This window comes from Lonchura striata, chromosome 2 (genome assembly GCF_046129695.1).
Source record: "Lonchura striata isolate bLonStr1 chromosome 2, bLonStr1.mat, whole genome shotgun sequence".
Taxonomy (NCBI): Eukaryota; Metazoa; Chordata; class Aves; order Passeriformes; family Estrildidae; genus Lonchura; species Lonchura striata.
The window spans coordinates 87,161,682-87,167,797 of record NC_134604.1 but is presented as its reverse complement, the minus strand read 5'-3'; the positions used below and the strand labels follow the sequence as shown (position 1 = coordinate 87,167,797).

General features: G+C 38.5%; 1 long non-coding RNA gene across 1 annotated transcript; it reads right to left on the bottom strand.

The window, feature by feature from the left end:
* Positions 1 to 541: 541 nt before the first annotated feature.
* LOC110474977 (uncharacterized) lies at positions 542 to 5,911 on the bottom strand. Its single transcript, XR_002466197.3, has 5 exons — positions 5,872 to 5,911; positions 4,712 to 4,771; positions 2,049 to 2,084; positions 1,596 to 1,637; positions 542 to 601 (listed from the first exon to the last, which is right to left on the bottom strand). It is a non-coding gene; the product is annotated as an uncharacterized LOC110474977 (long non-coding RNA).
* Between the last annotated feature and the right edge of the window lie 205 nt (positions 5,912 to 6,116).

Below are 6,116 nucleotides of genomic sequence, written 5' to 3'. Positions count from 1 at the left end.
AGTGCAATGGGACGTCTCTTTCCTTTATGTAAACCAAGTCATCAAACTGGTGAATGAATCCATGAACGTCACATTCCATGATATTCTGCAACAAATTAACACAGTGTCATATCTTATGTTGAGATGTTGATCTGAATATGACTTAGTACTCAGCTCTGTACATCTGGTTCTTTTCAAAGCTAGAAATTAAATAGCTTCAGATTCTATAACCAGAAGATTTTGATATTTGAAAGTCCAGAAAAGTGCTCAAATCTGTTACTTGTACTCCAACATGAATCCTTTCTTCTCACAGAGTTATCTTTCTACCATACTGTAACCCTGCTGATCTTATTTTAGAGTATGGAAGCTTGACAAAAAATACCCACCCATCTGGCAAGGGTGTGCACTCTAAGTCTCTGAGCATGAAAAAACCCTACATTTCTGTCAAGACAATTTTTAGTGTCCATATGAAATATGTGTATCTAGGTTTGTACTAGGTTTGTAATGCTTCTCAGTACCTTCTTTTGTCATGAGGCTCCTCACTGGTGAAAAGGCAGAAGAAATTCTTGACACTTTTGATTGCCTACTTACCACTACCTTCAACAGTTCTTCCATTTCGAGGCTGAAAAACATAATAATTAGATGATTGTACATAAGCAATGGATTACAGATTTATAAGCACACCAAAACACATCCCCATCATGCAGACAGGGTACTGTATAAAACTGCAGTGAGATTTTCTTTAAAACAGCAGGTCAAATACCAGGGGGATCCATGCAGGGTGGGTTATGTTTTTAAATATGAGAGAAAAAAAAAAAAAAAAAGAGAAAAATATGCCCAAAAAGCTAAACATTCTGGCTTTAATTATTCTCATTCAGGTTTGGGTTTAAATTCATTGGGGTAGTATAGGCACATGCCTAAGAAAGAGCATGTAAATGCCAGCACTGAAAGAACCTAGGTGAACACACTTGAAGCAACAAATAACTTGAAATTAAGCATAAATGACAGCTGAACTGGTACTCTGGTTACCTGACATGACCTACTTTACAGTATTTTAATTCTTTTTTTAATGTGTTGAAGATATTCCTAAAACTTAGTTTGGTGTTAATCAGTGTGTCTGAACCAGCACACTGGGCATTAGACCATATCATAGCTCAGCAAGCCAATGGATGAAAAATGTGAGACAAATTATGATAATTTTGCTCTGGTTTTTCACCATTATGCAGTGTGACTTCACTTCCTGGGCAGACCTTTCAGGCCAGGTGGGCACTCAGCTCAGGCACATGTTTGATCTAATTTATTTAGCATCAGTGCACCCTGACAGCCTCAGAGATACAAGCCACATGAATGATTTGGCTCAAGATAAAACATTTGCAGAGCCATATCTTCAAACAAAAAGAAGTGTTTAATCCACCAGTACCCCAGATCTCATTATCTTGTCATCTTTTAGTCAAACCAGAGCTTTTTGAGCAAATGGCCCCCTAAGCTTTCAAGCATAGGGATATTTGGCTTCTATTCAAAACAACTGCAGCAAGAATTTGTGAAACAGCTGCTTGTTTGTGAACATATAACAATATCTGAGATTCAGAATCTTTAAAACAAAGAGATTCAGATACCCTGAAAAGGAAGAAAGGCCGCCCCAGAGTTCCAAGACTGTCCTATAAAATCAAACACAAACAATAACAAAATACTTTTAACTCAGTTCCATAGGTCTGTCACCAAAGTTCACCATTCTATCAAAATATTGGTAATCTGGAGCTTTTTTCAGCAGCATGCAAACAAGGTGTTGATAGTCCCCAATGCCCATTCATCTGAAATGCTGATTAAAAATTAATGCCTTAACTAGCACATTATGTCTAGTGTAAATAAACTAGGTTACCATAATTAAAGATCTACAGGGTTAAAAGAGATATAAAAGAAAGCTTTACATGTAGGGTATGAGCAGGGTCATCACAGATCACTTCCCAACCACTGGAAAAACCCAAGCTGACTTTAAAAGAAACAAGGAAAGGGACATACTTCCCCATCCACCACTGCTACTGCCACTGCTTGTCTTCATATTTACATACCTTCTTTGTAAACTTTGCAGAAGCAATCTGGGATTCCTGCAAGTGGACACTGTATGTTAATCAAGATGCCAGCACATTTTGGTTTGTTACAGTGACCCTCTGGTACTGATGAGGTTGGTACACTCGGTGTGAGAAGAGAGATAACCTTACACTTATCACAGACAGATGTAAGAAAGCAGCAAATGGATCTTTTAGAAGACTGATGTGAAGCCTTTCCTGGAAGTTGCTCTGTTCATTACCATCATTCAACAGGCTTCCCCCTCTGCACAGCAAAGTGCAGCTGTGCTCTGGGGGGTGAAGCAGAGCTCAGCCTGGAGCTCCACTCCTCAGGCTTGAATTGTACTGATAGCTCTATCTTGTAAAAATGGGGCTGCTCTTCACCTTTCAGACTGCCCTTGGTTTTAACCCAGGAAAGATTGCTGGGTCTAAGCCTTCCCCTGCACTCTTTATTCTTCAGAAAATTGCTTATTTTTCTACTCAGCCTTACTTCAAGGAGTAGAAATTTTCCCCATGACTTTATATGAACAGACCAAGTTCTACATGTAATGCAGCCCTGAACCTGCAGCCTGTTTTGAGAGCTCTCCTGCCCATGACACATCTGCCAGGCTGTATGCTCCCAGCCAGCCAGGAATGAGATGGGATGTCTGTGTGGCACAGCCCATCAGTCACCCATCAGTGAGTGGGTTTAGTTACCTGGAGTGGGCTTGAAAAACAAATACATGTCATGGGCAAGAAAGGGAAGATGGGCAAGAATGCAGGAAAGCATGTGGATTGGAAACTGCAGAGAAGGAGTTTTAAAAGACAAAATACACAAGCAAGAAAGAGGGAATCGTGGTTCAGGGTATGAGAAAATGATTACTTTGGTTCAAGCAGCAAGACAACAATTTATAGAGTGACTGACATTAACTTACAGGGCTATGAAACACTAGGGAAGAAAAAAATGCTTGCTCAATCAAGGTGCTTTAAAGGATGCAAAGGAGGAGACTACTACAGAGAGACAATATGAGTGCTACCTTTGTTCTGAGTTCATTATTACACACCAAGCAGAGATAGAGATTGGCTCATGACTCAGCCTGCAGTTTCAACTATCCTAATTTATAACAGGTGAGAGATTACTATGTGGAAGAAATATGGTAAAAACTAAGCTTTTAAATATCTTTGGGGTGGAAATCTCAAACACACAATGAAGTGATTGGACATTGATGCTAAATATTCTTAGTTCTCACAAAATATTTTAAATTCCCCAGGTGGGGTCAAAGTCCCATTCAAACCCAAATTGCTATGGACTTTGCCTTTCACAGTGCTGAGGTCTCATTCCTTCTCTTAAAACACCATCTACATTCTCTATAGGATCTGTAACTCTGACTGAATATTTTTTTAATTCACAGAAATATAGAATGATGTAGAAAGCTAAATTCAGCTGACATTAGTAGGATTTCATAACTGTTTCACTGGGTTCACTACATACAGACTCGTGTTTGTAGTGTCTTCTGAAAGTTCCTTGTGGGCTAGGAAAGTAGGATTTCATGTAATATGAGATTTGATCAGCTGGGTAATACTTCACATAGTTCTTTGTCCATATTTCACATATTTATTTTATTTGCTGCTTTACCCAGACCACATCTAAAAATCATATTGCAGGTGTGTAGCTCTTATAATTTTAAAGGATATTGTATGAGATTCAGCTTCCAATCTTGAGGACACAAATTTTTTTGCAAAGTTAGTAACTAAAATAGTAACCAGGAATAGGACGCTGTTCAAAGTTACCAGGTGATTCTGGACATTCCCTCATTGGCTAAGATGTGGAAGCATAAGAGTCAACAGTGAACTCAAAAACATTTATTAGATTTTATGACTGAAATGCTAGAATTTTTTATACAATCAGCTTCAGTATTGTAGAGTTTAGTGATTGCTTCAGGAAAGCATGCTTAGAATTATAATAAGCTAAAGACACTGGCAAGAAGAGATACTAAAACGCATTTCAAAATACTTCCCATTATTGTCTTGAAGGATCTACTCCTCTTTTGAAACAGCAGAGGACTCAGCCTCCACAAGTAAATTGGCTTTTTTTAGCATATAACCAGGGTCTGAATGAATTTTATGGAAAAGGTTCTTAATGAAATGGTGCTAATAAAAAAGTGATATAAAGCATTGAGGTAGGTCCTTATATGACTGCACCAGCAAAGAAGAGCTATACTCAATAACTCCAACTTAATCTCTTTACTCTGAGTCAGAAACAGAAGAAACCCAAACACAAATAGAGTCTTAAAATCAGTGAAGCAATTCATACACATCTGTGTCCTGCATAATCTAAGGTTTGCAATTGATACAACGTTATGCATATTTTTAGTGTATTTAAAGGTGTGTTATTCAAAGTTGAGGATCAGGTTAAAATACTGACTGACTGTAAGTGAATGTTTTTGTTCTTAAGCTCTGAATTGGTGAAAAACATCAGTTTCATATAAATAATTTAAAGTAACTAAGAATTACATGCAAACTACTAACAAGAAGAAAATCTTTTATATACCCTCTTACATCTCTTAAACCATTATAGTATTAGATTATACATTATTGTTCAGAGAGAAATATCAGAAAGTGGGTCGTGGAGTGGTTGCTTTCTATGAAGGGAGTGCTTTGGAAAAAAACAAGCAATTGCACCTTACCTCATTTTTATACATGTTGTTGAATATGGAATAACAGAGATCCAAAACAGTGCTTGAGATCTGAAGAAAAAACCAAACAATACTTTAATACATTTACTGGGAGAACATGGTGTACATGGTTTGATAGAAAACAGGATTGATTCTGATCCCAGATCAATTTAGATTGAGCACAGTTCACTAAAAAAACTTAGAGCAAGGGAAAACTTACTGAAGCTATTATGAGCTGAAAAATTAGTCTTTTGTTTGAGGAGAATACCCACAATAAAACCGTTGTCAATACAGTCTGGTGCTATAAATAGATCAAAATCAGCCTCTTATATTTAAAATACATTTTTCTATGCTAATTGTTCTAGGGGTAGCTTTGGTTTGAGGCATGTTTAGTCTCTGCTCATTTTTAACTACTAGCCTTTTGGTCAATCATATAATCTTTACTTATATACTGAAATGCACTGTCCCATACTCATTGCCACAGGATGGACACTTGCTTAGGCATTCAATTGCATTAGATGAGAACTACAGCTCCAAAGGAAGTGAGGTGTAAGACATCTGAAAAACAGGCTCTGGGAACTGTTTTCTACAAGTTTTGGTTCACAAAACTGCAACATTTCATAAAGAGAAAAATCAACACAAAATGTTCAAAATTTCCAAATACCTCCTGATCCCGCAAATATTTTTCTCCCTGCTTTGAAAATGATCCTTGGGCTCGATATTAAATGAAGTACAGCTAATCTTTCACATACTGATCTTTTCTTTTAAAGTGCTTGTAAGCCTTGGGCCAGCAGAAATGATCTGTGAAAACATCCCCTTGCTCCCTTCTCCTTTAAGCACCCCAGAAAAAACCCATCCACCATCAAGCACCAAGCCAGGACCAAACAGGACCTCTAAATCCTGCAAAACTCTCTGGCACATCTTCTTTCAGTGTTAACTACTACTGGCATGGCAAGAATGGGAAAAAAAAAAAAAAGTGCTTTTCTTTACGTCTGCATTAGCTTCATGAGGAGGAGAGCACATACACCAAGAAACTTGCTCTTCTCTCCAGAGCTGCTGGCTCTCTGGCAGAGGCTCTGCCACCTGCAGACATCGATGCTCCAGGTTACAGAGGACAATTAGTATGTCTGGAAGAGAGAGTCTCAGCAAACACATTACAGGAGTCAAGTTACCTGGGGTTGATCGGACATTTCCATCCACTGACTGAAACACAGTGCCAGTTGCTTTAAAAAGTAAAGAACAGACATTAACAGTGTGTCTATCGTACCTTCGGACCTGTGTTTTTGCTCGGAAAGTCCGGGCTGGCTTGTTATTAGCCTGTCTTTTGCTGACCCAGGTGTCCTATTCTGCACCCTGCTGCACTCCACACCCCTGCCCATACCTGTCCCACCTGCCGCTGCCGGCGGCAAAGGGCGTC